General features: G+C 42.5%; 1 protein-coding gene across 5 annotated transcripts in view; it reads right to left on the bottom strand.

Annotated features, from left to right (window-relative positions):
• Window positions 1-15,798, bottom strand: part of LOC128694850 (serine-rich adhesin for platelets) — a 161,531-nt gene extending 145,733 nt beyond the window's left edge. For 3 of the 5 annotated variants that reach the window (XM_053785186.2, XM_053785190.2, XM_053785189.2), the window contains exon 1: window positions 15,637-15,794. The gene's annotated coding sequence lies outside the window, so the exon portion shown is untranslated. Of the gene's footprint in view, window positions 1-15,636 lie in introns of all 5 variants that reach the window. The other 2 variants (XM_053785187.2, XM_053785188.2) reach the window with 2 other exon arrangements.
• Window positions 15,799-20,208: the final 4,410 nt, after the last annotated feature.

The following is a 20,208-nucleotide window of genomic DNA, read 5'->3' as shown; positions in this document are numbered from 1 at the left end:
AGACAGCGGCAGACAACCACCAAGATTACTAACCATTCACAAGTCTTAATCTACTGGAGGAGTAATGTGACTTTTCCGGAGGAAACTCCATTAACTGAATAATCCTTCAGTTAGGCTTCAAAACACCACACAAGAAACTCTTAAACTAAGCTAAGTACCAGGAATCCTTGCGCAAGGCTACACAAGTAATCCTGAATCTAGGCGTCTTGACAGGAAATCCTTGACTAAGGCTGCACTCCACCACACATGGTGTCCCTTAGGGTTGGCTACGCAACATAAGGAACCCATACGCATAACTCTACACATCTTTGTATATAACCTCTGATGAGTTTAGAGAGTTTTCCAACTCACGCAACCAAGCTTGTCTGGTGCCTGCCTGATCAACTAGGCTGTTGTTGCTGGCGGCGCACTGACCCAAATGTTCAGCACACTCTAGTTCATCCGGCGGGGGAGGTACTAGTCAGATTTCCTCTTAAGACTTCTACACTTGTTCCGGTAGTGTTTCTGATATCCTCTGGTAAGATGTTAGACTGGGACCAAGGATACTGATAAAATCTTCTCTTATTATGCCCAAGGTGCCTCTCCCTTCACTGGGCTAGCCTGCTTCCAGACTATTTCTGGTACAAAGTTATGATTTACAATATTCAATTTCATATTTGGGAGGTTGAAATCATCGAGAAAGATAATATTTGGTGTAAAATTTTCATGACTCCTTGTCTGATCCGTGAATTACTTAGCCGCTGCTGGCGTTAGTCCATAAGACAGGGATAATTACTAGATTCCTATCGTCCACTTTAATACCTAGAACTTAACTGCATCCTTGATGAATTCAACAGGTCTGTGCAACAAAATGTGTCTTTCATACAGGGTCTTACTCCGCCATGTGACCTATTTACTGTCATATATACTATATATATTAGATAGACAGATATATTGCAGTTTTATGGTTCTTTCACCATCTAAAACATCCCTTGATTATATGCATTTGCAAGTGCTTCATCGAGAGCTTCTCTGAGGCGCACACTAACATAACTGAGCTTGTCATTTTTTTTATTTCAAACCCTGAATGTTTGCTAACAAAAAGGATGATTTATAATTTGGGATGTTTTGATTTAGTGTAGGTTTTGTTAGCACCACAGGTAATGTACCACTTGGTATGACACTTGTGTTCAACCACACACACAGTATCCGCCACCCAACACGGTTATGTCTGGTTGAATTGTGTGCGTCCGTTTGTTCCCTACTATATTAGTACAGTTGGCCACTACACACATTTTTAACACGCACATCCAACTTTGTGGTTCGTCAGCTATGCAAATCAGACCCGGGGGAAGGGGGGGAGGGCTCTCCAACCCGTACAGCGATAAACAAAAAGGCTAAAGGGGTGATTGGGGTGGGAGGGAGATCTAACTATTTCAGCGGTAAACAAAAGGGCTTGGGGGAAATTCTGATTTAGTGAAAAATAAAAGCTCATTAGGGAAGCGCTATCCTAGTTCGTTACAAAGAAAAGAACTCCCAGGAAACTCCGACCTAGTGACAAACAAAACTGCTAAGGGTACGCCCTACTCGGTCCAACAAACAAAAGAACTACGAGTAGAAGCTCTAGCAGGCTCAGCCACAAAAAAAAAAAAATCCCTATTTAGAGATTGCCGACAGCCTGACTGGTCAGGAACTGGGAGGATCAATTCTCCTGCAGCACTCGTTGCGCAGAATGACCCTCACACAAGCTTAGCTCTTCATGAAATACAACACAGTTTCAGCCCTACAGATAAAAAGTATGACACCTGCATGAAATACCTTTATTACAACATATTCCTGAGCCATTAAGCAAAATACTGCAATTCAAATCATATAAAAAATAATTGTGCCAGTGGTCTGTCTATATTTCAAATATGTAAACAAAATGCTCTGGTGGCTCGTGGCACACCAATAATTTAACAAAAATTTAATACAATTTTCAGCTTGCAGGTACAGCTGGAACAATAATACGAGGAGGACAGTTTTATAGTGGTGGTCCTGACTAACACGTCGGTTAACAAAAATACTGAAATATGCCCGCGATCTCTTGTCGCTCCTCCGTTTCAAAGGTCTACACCCGCGATCTCTTGTCGCACCTGCCGTATAAAAGGTCTACACCCGCGATCTCTTGTCACACCTGCCGTATAAAAGGTCTACACCCGCGATCTCTTGTCGCACCTGCCGTATAAAAGGTCTACACCCGCGATCTCTTGTTGCACCTGCCGTATAAAAGGTCTACACCCGCGATCTCTTGTCGCACCTGCCGTATAAAAGGTCTACTCTATGTTTACATCCAGCGTATGAATCGTCTACACTAACTGCGGAAATTTTTTACATAATTCTCCTATAGGAAGAATATGCTATTTGGACCCTTCAAGAAATTTTAAGCGAAGGGAGGTGTGGAACAGCCGGAGTGTGATGTGGAGGAGAGGACGCCATAATAAATTTAATGTGCGAACACCGGTCTGAATTGTGCAATGTAATCAGGAGCTCCCGAAGGTCAATTGGTGTATATCGGCCTTAATCCGTAATTTAAAAATTGCTGACACGTTCCTGCTGAAAAATTGGGATATATAATGTGAAAAACCCTTACATTTCGGCAGCAAGAACGAAAAAATAGAGGACACCGATTCTTCCTAGGAGCACACCTTAGCTAAGTGACGCTTACCCATAACGTACAGTAGTTGTGCATTGGCCATCGTAAATTCTAGCTGTAGTGGTAGCGTTAGGGTGTGTTTCCAGAAAATAATAATTATGACCCAGTGATTAAATGTTAGTGCTCATTATATAATATACAAATATTTTTTTGTAAATGTTGTATACTCAACAGATCCCCCCCCCTCCTTTTCTTTTCAAGTCACAAACCATCATACCAACATTATTGGTATTAATTTTATGTTGTAATATTTGATAGGCCCGACTTTGTTTGTGGGTGGAAAAGAGTGTGTGTGGGTCTCGGAGGAGAGTCATGGTGCAGGCTAGTGACTCTTAAAATCCAACCTGATTCCGAGGTACAACTAACATTGGTAAGTACAATAAATTGTTGCTTAGTTTTGCCCCCCCCCCCATCCCCTCAAATCATGTGGATGAAATATTTCAGGAATATGCCTGTAAACCTCGTCTCCATAATTTCCAAACTAGCCATATAAAGCACTACATATCCGAATAAAAGACTACACTATCAATATATAAGGAATATCCCTCACAGAAGGGTATCCCTCGAAATAATCGAGTTACATCTCGCAGGATACCTCCCTTTGAGGGATATTCACACACATACAAAGGGCTACATTAGTGGTCTGGTGCTGGCAACCTTAACGGGTCAAATATTAAAAGTCCCAGGTCAGCCAAAACAAGAACTACATATACATGTGCATACAAGACGATAAACTCGCACTTTCACCATTACAAGCCATAACAAGAGAATAATTGATGTGGACCTCGTCTACCCTCCTCCCTTTCCGTGGAATAAACCTGATTACTTCACATTCCTCACGCGCTATTTGAGCCTTACGGGTTTAATGCTTCCTTATGAATATAATAACAATAATAATGTGTAAGATTATCAAGTATAATGCGAGAAATCACTATTTTTCATTGTGGTTATTTTTCATATTGTGATATCGCCTGTTTACTATGATCTTATCGCATATATTAATATATATATATATATATATATATATATATATATATATATATATATATATATATATATATATAATCCGAACCTGCACACACTGTATCAAAGTACTGTGTACTTTGATACAGTGTGTGCAGGTTCGGATTATAGTTGTGTGTATATAAATGTGTGAGTGTGAGTGTGTGTGTGTGTGTGTGTGTGTGTGTGTGTGTGTGTGTGTGTGTGATAAGATAAGATAAGATAAGATTTCGTTCGGATTTTTAACCCCGGAGGGTTAGCCACCCAGGATAACCCAAGAAAGTCAGTGCGTCATCGAGGACTGTCTAACTTATTTCCATTGGGGTCCTTAATCTTGTCCCCCAGGATGTGTGTGTGTGTGTGTGTGTGTGTGTGTGTGTGTGTGTGTGTGTGTGTGTGTGTGTGTATCGCGCATAAGTAAAATGAATCTAAAGGATAGCTAATACATAAATTTCAATAAATAACGAGTCATGTAGGTGATCAGCCAGTCTGATTACTGGCTTAGTATACGTGATTAGCCAATCCGAAAAGATGCTGACTGACGTATGTAATCAGCCTATCAGAAAACAGGTACTGGATGCCAGATTTATATAATCAACCAATCGGAAAACAGGTACAGGCGGGTGTATAGGATTATCCTGTCAGGGAACAGGTACTGGCTGACTTATATAATTAACCAATGAGGGAACAGGTCCTCAGTCAACTGGCACAAGTCTCTTCCCTAACCACCTAGTGCGAACACGAGCAGGAAATAAATTGAAGATTTTTTATTGTACCTGTGATTTACGAAATCATGTTTTTACTCTGAGTAAAACTACCATGCTTGTTGCTGCTGTCAGTATCAAGCTGTGTAAGAGCTGACAATATGTTTGCTTTTGATACAGCCAGCCAGATACACAAGCGTATTGAAAGACCAAGCATCGTCCCAGAATGTCTTACAGAGACGTCTCAGCCATTGAAAGTCGTATATTTTTTACAGCTACTTAACATATTTGTCCAGAAGTTCCGTTTTTCTTTCAAATGATCATGCCATACTAATATTACCGTCATAACGACTGTTCTTGTTTACCCCAAGACGAGTGATGATCACAATACCAATGACAATCCCGCCTTCCCTCACTTCTCCTTCCTTACAACCCCTCCTCCTCCCCATCCTACTACAACCCCACAGCTCCATCAATTATGCAGTCTTACGTATCTGGAGAGACGAGATGGATGACATTGTCAGGTTGAGCCAGCCTGGCAGACCACTAGCTACCCTAACCACCTCCCAGTATCCTAGCATCCACAACCACACCAAGAGCTCTCTCTCAGTGTACACTGTATATAAACTGAAGTTAAATTTAATACACTTTTGATGATGTTAATGACAGTTTGTCAATAGCCTTTAATTAATTCTAACCAACATCCGAATTCTCTGGACAACTCAAACTCGTTTTTTTGACTTCTTGACAAGCTATTGCCAGCTCTTGAAGATAACTGTTGAAATAAATTTCCATACATAATTTAAGAGAAACTTTTTTTTTTTTTACCTTAAGAGTCTTCATCAGTTAGACCAAAAAATGTTTTTACTTATTAATGTGATGTACGAATTAGTAAAAGAAGGATTCAAATATAAAAACAGTACTAACACGGTCAATCTCCAAGCAGATATAAAACAAAGTTTTCCAATGAGCTGCGGAAAACAATACGATGTTCAACATAGACAAATTTCAGCTGTTCCGTTTTGGAAAACTTGAGGAAATAATTGATAGAACGGAGTACACAACAAATACTAACCACACAATATTAAATGTATTTGTCTTAATCAAGATTGTCATATCTGATCATTTCAAATATATGAATCCAGTTATGCCTCATCTTCGTCTTGCAAGTCATAATTAATACAGCACTTAAAAACAAGTTTTATGTGATTCACTGCAACACTCAGTCTGGGTATCATCTACATTGCTTACTAAAACTGTATCTAATGATCTATATGAGATACCAACATATTAAACACAGTGAGGATGATTCTCGGATCGGATATCTATGATCTGTCACTGAAACGTATTTATTGCCTCATTATCCCGCCAACCCTGCTTAACGTGCCAATATTAAACAATATTAACTCTAAAAAAATATTAACTGTAAAAAATACTTGCAGTTATTATTTTCGATATTACTTTTCGTTTATCCACATCACTTTTTTTATTTATCCGTTAATTTAAGTCAACTTTCAATCTCTGGCACTGTTTTTCTCATAACTTTGTTCCCTAGATATGTCATCAGCAAATTTTGCTGTGCAGCATACCTTACTATCGATGTGATTTATTTATGTCAAGACCAGAACCGGTCCCAGGACTAACTCTGTGACACCATTTGTTGCCTACAGCCATTATGATACTTTTTCCTTAAGAGCTATTCGGTGTTAGCGCCAGGCAACCAGTTTTTATGCCCTTTTATTATGAATCCATCAATATTGTGTCTGCTTTTAAGATTTGCGTCACGAGGAAATTAATCAAAATCTCTGAATATCTAGGTATATTTATCTACATTCCCTAGTAACTCTGACACTAAAAGTCAGATGATAGATGTGCGATGTGCTGAGTTACACCCTCGTACTGCTGTGTGATGATTTGGAACGAACACAAAGACTGATATCCACCGAAATCTCAGACCTAAGCTTGCATACTCTTTGCATTGCAACCCACTATTGTAAATACACAATCTCAATGTACTGTTTGCAAAGACATTAAATAAATAAATAAATAAATAAATAAATACAGATTTCTGGAGGGTAAGATTCAGAACTTGACGGAGTTGAAGGATGCATACCTGTGACTTTTTCGACAATTGTTCTTTCAGTCGGTCCTCAGACAACACTTTCCTGTTGCCTGCCTGATCAATCAGGGCCGCAGGGCTTCACAACTATTATTGCTAATGGTATATAAAATCGACAAGTAGATGAATAAGACATCTTTATTGTGGAGATGTTTCGCCAATCAGTGACTTCATCAATCCAATACGTACCTACAGTAAAGACACGCACAGTAAAGATACCCAAATGTTACACTCGCGCCTTATTCATCTACAGAGCCATCTAAACTTGCTAAAATTTGGGTTGGTTTCTCCGTGAAAACTTCTACTTCTACATATGTTTCTGGAGTACGTTGAATTGATGGGTGAAATCCGTTACCAGCCATATTAAGGTTATTTTTATAAGCATTTTAATTTCGGCGCGTTTCCCTTAATTTCTAGTTAGAGAGATTTTGTCCAGGTGGTGAAAAGCTTTGTCCAGAAGGTAACAGGGGGAGGGGAGAGGAGCTTATGTCCGGTGGAGGTTTTCACAATATTTCCTGAGGGGACTGAGATATTTTATAACATCTTCCTGGTGTCTGTTACCTCATAGGAATCCTTACAGTAGCGCCCGGGAGGTAGAGTTACCCGCGGACGCTAGAGAAACGGACGTATGACTCGTCAAATCTTGAACCTGATACTTCCTTACCCCCACAGACTAGGTGCCTAAATCAAGGGCTTGCTACCAGCTTTAATTACCCACCAGACAATTCACTCCTAGTTCCTTACAGACAACACAGAACTCGCTTTTATTCGTGACTTGATAAAAGCTCTAACAGCGAAACATTGTCCCTATTATAAAAACCTGTCCTGTAAAGTGTCTTGTCATCAATATTCACTAATGTGTCATGGCGTTTTAGATCACGCAGCCATACAGAGGTTTATTTACGTGAAGCGCTAAACCTAAGATCATTCGGAGCAGGATCGATCCTTCGAACTCTTATAGCAAAGATGTCAATATAACACGAGAAATGAGCATCCTATCATGAAAAAAAAAAAAGATTTCCATCATCACTGACGAACGACCACCACCACACACCAACAACCACCGTCCTTGATCAAGCACTCTCCAGCCGTTCCATTCTTCCGTGTTCGTGCCTGCCTCGCCCTCTTCTTTAATTAACTCAAGAAAACTACATAATAATAACCTAGAAGTCAAAGTGCCTCTGCTCTCGCGTTTAGCAGTAATCCTCTCAATCTGAATCCGTATATACGACGCTCCAAGTTTAACATGCTATTATATTTTTGTTTTGCTAAATTTTTTAATTTTTAACTGTTCAATCCCGTCATACTAAAATTTCCACGCCCAGTTTCCTATATACGGGCCCTTTCTCCTGTCTCCTTCCATCATTAAACGTTGTCTCCTCCCCTTCACCTACCTACCTACCTACCTCCCTCCCTCTCTCTCCCCTTCCCTCATTTGCAATAAGTTTTCTCTCTTCCGACACTTCACCAGCCCCCTGGTCCCACGAGCAATCATCTGCCTGCATGCACTGGCTCCCCTTCAGAATAATTCAGCAGGAGCAGCAGTCTCCCCTAAGTCTCCACATCATATAAGAGCGTGTACGGAAAACCAAACCCAACATAAGAATGAACAACACTGCGCTAGGCCTACGGGACGTCTAACTCGTACCCACTCGTATACCCGTCCAACCTATATTTAAACCTACACAAAGTTTTCGCCCCGATGATGCTACCTTCAACAACAAGAACATCAACTGGTACCAGGTAAACCATGTTCTAAATGAAACATGGTGGGGAGATATCTTAAATAACATGGGCCCTAACTGGTGCCTTGAAAAGATCAACTTTCTGGTAGCTGAAGTATGTTCAAGGCATATTCCCCTAAGAAAAAAGAAGAGAAGTAAACTGGAAAGAGACGCTCCCTCTACAGGAGAAAGCGAAGAATCACTGAGCTCCTCAAGAATGCTATATCATCTGAAGCACAGAAGGAAGCACTAACCAGGGAAATGGAAAATATTGAGTTTAAGCACTCATACAGGATCCAGGAGAGACAAGAGGAGCTAAAAGCGATTAGTGAAATTGAAAGAAATTCAAAATATTTCTTTTCATATGCCAAAAACAAGGCAAAAACCACATTTAGTATAGGGCCCCTGCTCAGACAAGATGGATCCTACATAGATGACAACAAAGAAATGAGTGAGATACTGAAATCTCAAATGACTGTGTTCAGCGAGCCACTAATCAGTTTAAAGATAGACAATCCAAATATTTTTTTCATGAATGAGCCTCAAAATCTCGTCAATGTATACGAAATTTCTGACATAACCCTAACTCCACCAGTCTTTGAGAAAGTCATTGACAGCATGCCCATGCACTCAGCCCCAGGCCCAGACTCGTGGAACTGTCAAGTTCCACAGCAAATGGAAAGATCGTGGAACTGTGTTCATTAAGAACTGCAAGAAACCCCGTTCACGGGCTCTAAGTATGCTATGGAGAAGGAGCATAGACACAGGTGAGATTCCAGTCACTAAAAACATCGGATATAGCCCCACTCCATAAAGGTGGTAGCAAAACAATAGCTAAGAACTATAGACCAATAGCTTTAACGTCCCACATCATAAAAATCTTAGAAAGAGTTCTAAGAAGCAGGATTGCAAATCGCTTGGACTCCCAACAATTGTACAATCCAGGGCAACATAGGTTCAGAGCAGGTCGCTCCTGCCTCTCGCAACTACTGGACCATTATGATATGGTCTTGGATGCACTGGAAAGCAAACAGAATGCAGATGTAGTATAACACAGATTTTGCAAAAGCCTTTGACAAGTGCAATCATGGTGTAATAGCACACAAAATACGTGCTGGCAAAGTGGGGAGATGGATCTTCAACTTTCTAATCAATCGAACACAAAGGGTAGTGGTAAATAGAGTTAAATCGGAAGCTGCCATAGTGAAGAGCTCTGTTCCACAAGGCACAGTACTCGCCCCTATCCTGTTCCTCATCCTCATATCAGACAGACAGAGATGTAAAGACTTGGGAGTCATGGTAAGCAGAAATCTAAAGCCAAGACAGCAGTGCCTTAGTGTGCGCAACAAGGCCAACAGATTACTTGGATTTATCTCAAGAAGTATATCTCCAAAAGTTATTTTACAGCTCTATACATCACTAGTGAGGCCTCATTTAGATTATGCTGCTCAGTTTTGGTCCCCTTACTACAGGATGGATATAGACTCATTAGAGAACATACAGAGAAGAATGACTAAAATGGTTTACTGTGTAAGGAACCTCCCGTATGAAGATAGACTCAAAGCCTTAAATCTCCACTCTCTGGAGAGGCGTAGAATGAGGGGAGATATCATTGAAGTGTATAAGTGGATGACGGGCATAAACAAGGGAGATATTAATTAAGTACTGAGGGTGTCGAACCAGGTAAGAACCAGGAATAATGGATTTAAGTTGGATAAATTTAGATTTAGAAAGGACATAGGTAAGTACTGGTTTTCTAACAGAGTTGTAGATGCGTGGAACAGTCTTCCCAGTGGGGTGATAGAGGCTAGGACCTTGGGTAGCTTTAAGAAGAGACTGGACAAATATACGAGTGGGAGGGGCTGGGTTTGATTAGTGTCATTGGGTACGGGAGTTATTTCTTGGGAAACTTTAGGTAGTAGTCGTTTTGGTAAGGACCTGCCTCGCATGGACCAGTAGGCCTTCTGCAGTGTTCCTCCATTCTTATGTTCTTATGTAAACCATAGCACTGTATCATCCTTTGCAGAAGATACTAGGATCTGCATGAGAGTCATCCATTGAGGACACGGCAAAGCTCCAAGAAGATATAAACCAAGTTTTCCAGTGGGCAACAGAGAACAATATTGTACTCGATGAAGATAAATTCCAACTACTCCGTTATGGAAAACTGGAGGAAATAATAGCTAGAACTGAGTATACTACAAACTCTAATCACACAACAAAGCGGAAAAGTAATGTGAAGGACCTAGGAGTGGTAATGTCTGAGGATCTCACCTCAAGGATCACAAAAGTGCCACTTTCACATCTACGAGGAAACTGATAGGATGGATAATGAGAACATTCAGGACAAGAGATGCGAAGCCAATAATATCCTTTTTAAATCACTTGTTCTCTCTAGGCTGGAAAACTGCTGTACATTTAAATCTTTACTGCACATATAAGTTCCATCAAACACCTTAACTACTGGGAACGCTTGGAAACACTTGACTTGTACTCACTGGAACATATGCGAGAGAGATGCATCATAATCTACACCTGGAAAATCCTAGAGGGACCGGTCCCTAATCTGCACACAGAAATCACTCTCTACGAAAGAAAAAGACTTGGCAGGCGAGGCAATATACCCCCAATGAAAAGTAGGGGCGCCATTAGTACACTAAGAGAAAACACAATAAGTGTCCGGGGCCAAAGACCAATAGACCCCTGGTTGTCTTCAAGAGGGAGCTGGACAGATCCCTCAAGTCAGTACCGGATCAGCCGGGCTCTGGTTCGTAAGTTAGACTACGTGCGGTCAGCAGTAACAGCCTGGCTGATCAGGCCCTGCTCCACCGGGAGGCCTGCTCATGGATCGGGCCGCGGGGGCGTTGATCCCAAGAATACCCTCCAGGTAGCGCTTCCCCATATCCTTTCTAAATATAAATTTGTCTAATGTGAATCTATTGCTGCGAATCTTGTCTTAGATATTTTCAGCACCTTATTTATATTACCTTTATTTATTCCTGTTTTCCATTTGTACACTCAATCAATACAAATTTAGGTTCGTCAGTCTGTCTTCGTAGGAGATGTTTCTAATTCGAATAAATTTCTCATCCTTCTCTAGGCTTCCCAGCACATTGATGTTCATTCTGTAATGTATGTGGAGACCAGAACTGAGGCCATACCAAAGATATACCATGTTGGAGAGAGAGAGAGAGAGAGAAAGAGAGAGAGAGAGAGAGAGAGAGAGAGAGAGAGAGAGAGAGAGAGAGAGAGAGAGAGAGAGAGAGAGAGAGAGAGAGAGAGAGAGAGAGAGAAGAGAGAGAAGAGAGAGAAAAGAGAAGAGAAAGAGAGAGAGAGAAGAGAGAGAGAGAAAAGAGAGAGAGAGAGAGAGAGGGAGAGAGAGAGAGAAAGAGAGAGAGAAAGAGAGAGAGAGACAGAGAGAGAGAGAGAGAGAGAGAGAGAGAGAGAGAGAGAGAGAGAGAGAGAGAGAATTGGTGAATGTTCAGTGGCATCACCTTCACCTGACCCTATTACATCGTCATCAACAGCTGGTGTCACCTGCGCTCCATCTGGTGAAATACTGAGTTACATATTTTCTCAGACGAGACAAACAATTAACACCCCTCAATTGCGCGAATTTACAACATGACAGAGACCTAAGAAAAACTTTACACCTTGGCTAGTTGTACCATCTGCGTGTCGGCTGCCTTCTCCACCGCAGCTGGCGTCACAATGCTGACCTCACCTCTCACCCCATTTTGGCATGTGATAAACTTCAGCTGGTATATAATAATACTTAAACCATTATCATAACCCCCATCACCATTCTTCCTCTTATAACTAGAGTATATATGCCACTGCTACGTTACGAGGACAATACCACCCTAACTCCAGAGCTACCACTATCCACCATCGCAACTAACTCTCCTGCCTTAGAGTTACCATTACCTATACTAGCACCATGGCTTCCACTACCACAACTGTCATCAAGCCTCCAAGCCTCTCTCGAGTGACTGCATTTAACACCGCTGGAGGTATTTATAGCCTAATCCGTGACCAAGTGTCCTTCCCTATATTTTGTTTTGTGTCTATCCCTTCCCCTTTTTTAAGGATAGAAACACACAACTGTCATATATCCCTCTTTTGACTACCTTTCTCTGGATAGCATTGTCTCTAAAAATATATGACCCTGCTTATTCCATCTCATTTGTACACTAGCACCACGACCGCATCTATTATGAAACAAATAATAATTACTTATCTATAACAAATTCCCCCTTTCTCTGTAATCTCATTTAGTGGTTCTCTCCCAGCTTTCTCCAAAATACAAAATCAAAATTGTTCTCTCCCTTTACCCCCAGATTTAATAAACCTTCCCTGGAAAACTCACAAACCACCACTCTATGTAAAAGATTTCTCAGTTTTTGAAACTAATTTTGTTTAAAAATACAGCCACCATCATACCATAGCACCGTGACCCACAATAACAACCTCTCTATCTACCCCCAGTAGACCACCCCCACCCCCCGTCACTAGGCCAGGTGGCGGTCCATCCCATAGCGTAGAGAGGCAGGTGAGGGCTCAGTCCAGCCACCCCGGCTGTGATATACCTGTGACCGATTTCGAGGGCTTTCTACCCTACCCTCCGGCTTTGGCCAAGTTTCATGTGTTCGCAAGAAAGCTTATAGGATTCTTGGTTTCATACACTTGATATACCTTTAATGAGTTTTGAGAGCTTTCTACTCCAGAACCCGACCTTGGGCAAGGCTTGTCTGGTGCTTGCCTAGACAACCAGGTTGTTGCTGGTGGTTACCCGTCGGCCCTCATATCCATCACAGCCTAACTGCAAACCACGCGAATTGGAAGACGGTGCAACATACTCCCAATGAGAAGAAGGGGTGCTGTGAATACACTAAAATAAAACACAGTAAGTGTCCGGGGCCCAAGACTGTTTTGAACAGCCTCCCATGATACATAAGGGGAATTACTAACAGACCCCTGCCTGCCTTCAACAGGGAACTAGACAGCTACCTGAAGTCAGTGCCCGATCAGCCAGACTGTAGTTCGTACGCTGGATTGCATGCAGTCCAGCCTGGTTAATCAGCCCCTAATTTACCGGGAGGCCTAGTCAAGGACTGGGCCGCGGGGGCGTTTACCCTCAGAACGACCTCCAGGTTACCTGATTAATCTGGCACCTGGTGAAGATACCTGTCCAGTTTCTTGAAGACCTCTACACTTGTCCCAGCAGTGTTTCTGATATCTTCTGGTAAGATGTTGAATAGTCTACGGCCACGGATGTTGATACAATGTCCTTTTGTTGTGCCCACTGCGTTCCTATTTTTCACTGAGTTTGTTTTGCACTTCCTACCACATTACGCACTCCAATATGTTCTTATGGCAATGTGCAGATTTTGGACAATGACCTCAAGTGCTTTTCACGTATATATTATAATGTATGTATGTATCTATCTATCTCTCTCTCTCTCTCTCTCTCTCTCTCTCTCTCTCTCTCTCTCTCTCTCTCTCTCTCTCAGCTTATTAGGACTATAAGGCGTTTCCAATAATTTAAATATTTTACTGCCTCTATGCGATCCGTAAATGATCTCTGTATCTATTTTCGTATCAGGAAGTATAAATAATGCAAGTATAAATAATGCAAGTTGTTTATATATTTTTGGTAATGTATCATTTAGATTACGTCGCTCAGTTAGTTTCCACTATAGAAAACGGACATAAATGCGCTGTAAAACATACAGAGAAGGATGACGAAGGTTATTATATAAATCAGAAGTCTTTCCAATGACAATAGGCTAAAGGCACTGAATTTGCACTTGTTGGAAAGAGGTAAAATTAGGAGGAATATAACTGACGCATGCAAATGGAAAACAAATAAATAAAAAAGGATATCAATAACGTGTTGAAAGTAGCTAACCAAGATAGGACTCCCAACACTGAACTGAAGTTGAACAAATTTAGCTTAGAAAGGATATCAGGACATGATTTAGCACAAGAGTTGTAGATGAGTAGAGTAAAATCCCAGGTAATGCTTATCCCGGTGTAAGCCGACATATTTATTAAACTCTTAATATGTAGCCTGGGGCATGATGTGACTTTTTTTTTGAGAGAGCAGAGAGGGAGGGAGGTTAATCCTGCGACTCTGCACGAGTCTGGAACTAATACCAACAGGGTAGTAAGCCTACTAATCTCCCACGCAGATTCATGTGAGCACCCCCTGCCCCCCAAATTCTCTCCCTCCCTCCCTCCCTCTGAGTCAAGCTGACCTTTATCTTCCTAGAGCATAAACAAAGACTGATAAACTGCTGGTGTTGGAGTGTGAGTAAGGTAATTTTTATGAAGGGATTCACGGAAAACGGTTAGCTGGACTCCTTCAGAGCGCAGGCGTTGTCTGCTCTCTGCAGGAGAGGTGGGGGATGCTGCTGGTTACTCTGTTGTCAACACACCTCTAGAAAGACGGTGACTGAGTGAATGTTAGTGAATGTGTTCTCTTTCTTGGACCACCCTGCATTGGCGGGAGACGGCATTTGTCAAAAGTAGTTGTTGGTAAGGCACTTGGTCTGTAGTTGGTGTGAAAACTGATTAACAAAGAGCACAGAAAATCAGTTGCAAAATGGAAGAAGCTGAAAGTAGGTTAGTTATTTCCATCATTAATTTCTGAGAGTTTGTAACCCAGGATAATCCAAGAAGACCAAGCAGTGTGGCTTATTTTCAGTGGGGTCGTTAAGTCATGTACTCCATGTAGTATGTGTATGTGAATACCGTGAAACTGACGGTGTACCAAGAAATGATGCGGAAAGTAAGTTACTGGAGAGGCAAGATATGAGGATAGGTAGAGATAACAGGTAAACAGAGGCAAAGAACGGAATTGAAAACACTGTAGGCAGTTGAGTAAACAGTAAGAAGGGAACGGAAACAAGTGCGGTATTTTTAAAGCAAACTCATCTGGAAATGATCACCTGGTTAAAATGGTAAACTTGGGGTATCAGAGCCAACAAGTAGTGCCACACAAGGTACCAGACATGAATACCACACGGGGTACTCGAGTCAGCAGGAACAACACAGGAATATAAACAAGGTAAACCTTTACAGTTACGCAGGGGTATTGTTATGAAACGAAGTCAAACAGACATGTCAAAAAAAAAAAAAATAGCTGGGCGTGGCCACTCCAGCAGCTGGAAGAGAGGAGCAATGCGGGTATATTGCTGTCATAACCTCCTCCAATACACAATCACAACAATTGGGTCTAACAGTGATCACAACCGTCATCACATCGGGTCTGTCTACCAGTAGACAAACATCACCATTACACTGGCTCTCTGCTAATACACTGGCATGTTACTCTTAACATTTTTCACCATTGTTTTTTTTTTTCAAAACGAGGATGACTTCACATTATCACATGACGTGCGTGTATACCTTTTCAAGATGTACCTCTAGTCACACACTTCCTAGACACGGATATTCACAGGCGCTTGGGAAAACACACTTAGCGGGGTGTAAGCGGGCAGCCTAGAAGTGGGCACGGAGTACCAATGGGCAGCAACCTACCCGCGCGCCCACTGCTAAGTCACTGAGCAGTCTCTGGGCTCATCCACTCTCCCGCGTTCTGCCCTCCATGGCCACACTACCCAACACTGCCGCCCACCCCGCCCATGTTCTCCACCCTGCCGCCCGAATACCCGTGACTTATAACACCAATACCCTAGGTTTGATTACTGACACAACTACCCTAGGTGACCATGCTGGTGACTGACACAGCACTATGTGACTTTACTGACTGACAACACAAATACCCTGGAAATGGTGGCTATGTCCACTATGTGACTGCTGACTATACCCTAGGTATAGTGACTGACACCAGTACCTACATAGGTGACCATAATGAGGACGTCTTAAAGCATTACTATAACTTTCATCGTCTAATATCTAAAAACCACACCCAGATATTTTAGTTCTGACCTTACACTATCCACCTTGTTTTCTTCAAGGAATCAGGGTACATTGATATTGATGAAGGGTCTCTTGATCCAATGGAATAGAGCTACCCACCTCTTCCGCGAGTCAAAGAACACGGTCAGGTCTGCCAGGAAGTAGCTGTAATAGCTTGCTGGAACGAACGTAGAGGGACAAAGTCTAGGCCTCCTGGTTGACGGCCAGATCAATAAAGTCGTCAAAGAATCGAAAATAAAGATACCCAAGTGTTGCACACGTGTCTTACATATCAACTTGTCGGTACTGTACACCACTAATATAATAGCACATAGCCATAACAACCAGGCTGATCAGGTCTCGCTGTATACTAATGAATATAACTATGACCATAATTTTTAAGCAGGTGGACCGGTAAGCCAGCAGAAGGCTTCGGTTAGATGACCAAAAGCTCCAACGGCGGATCATCATCTGCCTAAGACCAGCGTCAAGAAACACTTGGCCTGTTTCCCGACAAATTTTTACCTAACCTAAGGTCTCGCTATCAACACCCGAAGACTGATGAAGCCACTGTGTGGCGAAACGTTTCCACTATAAACATACATGGGTGAAATTCCACAGTCACTTAAACCGACGGATATAGCCCCACTCCATAAAGGTGGCAGCAAAGCATTAGCTAAGAACTATAGACCAATAGCTCTGACGTCCCACATCATAAAAATCTTTGAAAGAGTGCTAAGAAGCAGGATTGCAAATCACCTGGATTCCCAAAATCTGCACAATCCAGGGCAACATGGGTTCAGGGCAGGTCGCTCCTGCCTCTCACAACTACTGGATCACTATGACATGGCCTTGGATGCACTGGAAGAAAATCAGAATGCAGATGTAATATACACAGACTTTGCAAAAGCATTTGACAAATGCGATCATGGCGTAATAGCCCATAAAATACGTGCAAAAGGAATAACTGGGAAAGTGGGGAGATGGATCTTCAACTTCCTAACAAATCGAACACAAAGAGTAGTGGTCAACAGAGTTAAATCGGAGGCTGCCATAGTGAAGAGCTCTGTTCCACAAGGCACAGTACTCGCCCCCATCTTATTCCTTATCCTCGTATCAGACATAGACAGAGATATACATCACAGCACCGTATCATCCTTTGCGGATGATACTAGGATCTGCATGAGGCTGTCATCTGCTGAGGACGCGGTTAACCTCCAAGAAGATATAAACAAAGTTTTCCAATGGGCAACGGTAAACAATATGATGTTCAATGAGTACAAATTCCAACTACTCCGTTATGGAAAACTGGAGGAGATAATAACTAGAACAGAGTATACTACAGATTCTGGCCATACAATAGAGCGGAAAAATAATGTAAGGGACCTGGGAGTAGTAATGTCTGAGGATCTCACTTTCAAGGATCACAAGTGCAAAGAAAATGATAGGATGGATAATGAGAACGTTCAAAACGAGAGATGCCAAGCCAATGATGATCCTTTTCAAATCACTTGTTCTCTCTAGGCTGGAATACTGCTGTACATTAACATCTCCATTCAAAGCAGGTGAAATTGCAGATCTAGAGAGTGTACAGAGATCCTTTACTGCACGTATAAATTCTGTCAAGCACCTTAACTACTGGGAACACTTGGAAGCACTTGACTTGTACCCGTTGGAACGCAGGAGGGAGAGATATATCATAATCTACACTTGGAAAATCCTGGAAGGAATGGTCCCAAATCTGCACACAGAAATCACTCCCTACTAAAGTAAAAGACTGGGCAGGCGATGCAAAATGCCCCCAATTAAAAGTAGGGGCGTCATTGGTACACTAAGGGAAAACATATAAGTGTCCGGGGCCCAAGACTGTTCAACAGCCTCCCATCAAACATTAGGTGAATTGCCAATAAACCCCTGGCTGCCTTCAAGAGAGAGCTGGACAGATACCTAAAGTCAGTGCCGGATCAGCCGGGCTGTGGCTCGTACGTTGGACTGCGTGCAGCCAGCAGTAACAGCCTGGTTGATCAGGTCCTGATCCACCGGGAGGCCTGGTCATGGACCGGGCCGCGGGGGCGTTGATTCCCGGAATAACCTCCAGGTAACCCAAGTGTTGCACATGTGTCTAATTTATCAACTGTTTTACCTTTGTGGTAGCGGGATGGTTAAATCATTGCAGCGTCCGTGGCCCTGCACCTGCTACTGCTACAGGTACTCAGGCAGGCCACAGGAAGCAACTATACCAAGCTAAAATAGAACATTGTGACAGGAAGCGGTGAGAAACGTATGGCGCTTGATCGACTTATATGTTCTCGTAAAAAAAAAAAAAAGCATACCGTTGTTATGATGTTTCACAGCTACAACTATAATGTTAGGAAGGAACAATACAAACTTTCCTTGGAACGTTATAGGAGCCGCATCAGGGAAATGCTTCGTTTATTGTTACTTATAGAACAACAAGTAAAACCGGTAATGATGATATAAATAGACCAGATACACACACACGCGGTGACCAGGCAAATGTTTTTGTTCAAGATGTGGTAAGAGCAGCAATTTGTAACTATCGAAGTTGACACAGACTTCGTACATTCGCTTTGAAAGTCACTGCTACATGATATAATTTTATCTGGTGTAGAAGACTAATCTGGGATCTTTATCTTAGTCATCACTGGTCTAGGTAATAATAATAAAAAAAGAGGACGTCTTGGAGCTTTCTACCAGATCCAGACTATAAGAAACTGTCTGTCATCCTCAACCATCTGGCAACACTGATGCTTCTGACTCACCCTTCCTCTCTCCTGCACCACCTGTCTGCCATCCTGCCCACCACCATCTGCCAACCACTGTACTCACCGTCACCACCTGTCTGCCATCTTGCCCATCACTCCTTACTTCCCATCTTGCTAACCACCACCAGTCTGTCACCACTACAACACTGTATATTTAAAGTGTTTCACTAAGCCAAATACATCGTCCACACACACACACACACACACACACACACACACACACACACACACACACACACACACACAGGGATCAGGGAATACTTGTCAGGAAGACAGCAGCGAGTCATGGTACGTGGCGAGGTGTCAGAGTGGGCACCTGTGACCAGCGGGGTCCCGCAGGGGTCAGTCCTAGGACCAGTGCTGTTTCTGGTATTTGTGAACGACATGACGGAAGGAATAGACTCTGAGGTGTCCCTGTTTGCAGATGACGTGAAGTTGATGAGAAGAATTCACTCGATCGAAGACCAGGCAGAACTACAAAGGGATCTGGACAAGCTGCAGACCTGGTCCAGCAATTGGCTCCTGGAGTTCAATCCCACCAAGTGCAAAGTCATGAAGATTGGGGAAGGGCAAAGAAGGCCGCAGACGGAGTACAGTCTAGGGGGTCAGAGACTACAAACCTCACTCAAGGAAAAAGATCTTGGGGTGAGTATAACACCAGGCACATCATCTGAAGCGCACATCAACCAAATAACTGCTGCAGCATATGGGCGCCTAGCAAACCTCAGAACAGCATTCCGACATCTTAATAAGGAATCATTCAGGACCCTGTACACCGTGTACGTTAGGCCCATATTGGAGTATGCGGCACCAGTTTGGAACCCACACCTAGCCAAGCACGTGAAGAAACTAGAGAAAGTGCAAAGGTTTGCAACAAGACTAGTCCCAGAGCTAAGAGGTATGTCCTACGAGGAGAGGTTAAGGGAAATCAACCTGACGACACTGGAGGACAGGAGAGATAGGGGGGACATGATAACGACATACAAAATACTGAGAGGAATTGACAAGGTGGACAAAGACAGGATGTTCCAGAGATTGGACACAGTAACAAGGGGACACAGTTGGAAGCTGAAGACACAGATGAATCACAGGGATGTTAGGAAGTATTTCTTCAGCCACAGAGTAGTCAGTAAGTGGAATAGTTTGGGAAGCGATGTAGTGGAGGCAGGATCCATACATAGCTTTAAGCAGAGGTATGATAAAGCTCACGGCTCAGGGAGAGTGACCTAGTAGCGATCAGTGAAGAGGCGGGGCCAGGAGCTCGGACTCGACC

The sequence above is a fragment of the Cherax quadricarinatus genome, chromosome 45 (genome assembly GCF_038502225.1).
Source record: "Cherax quadricarinatus isolate ZL_2023a chromosome 45, ASM3850222v1, whole genome shotgun sequence".
Taxonomy (NCBI): Eukaryota; Metazoa; Arthropoda; class Malacostraca; order Decapoda; family Parastacidae; genus Cherax; species Cherax quadricarinatus.
This window is presented reverse-complemented; position numbering and strand designations above follow the sequence as displayed.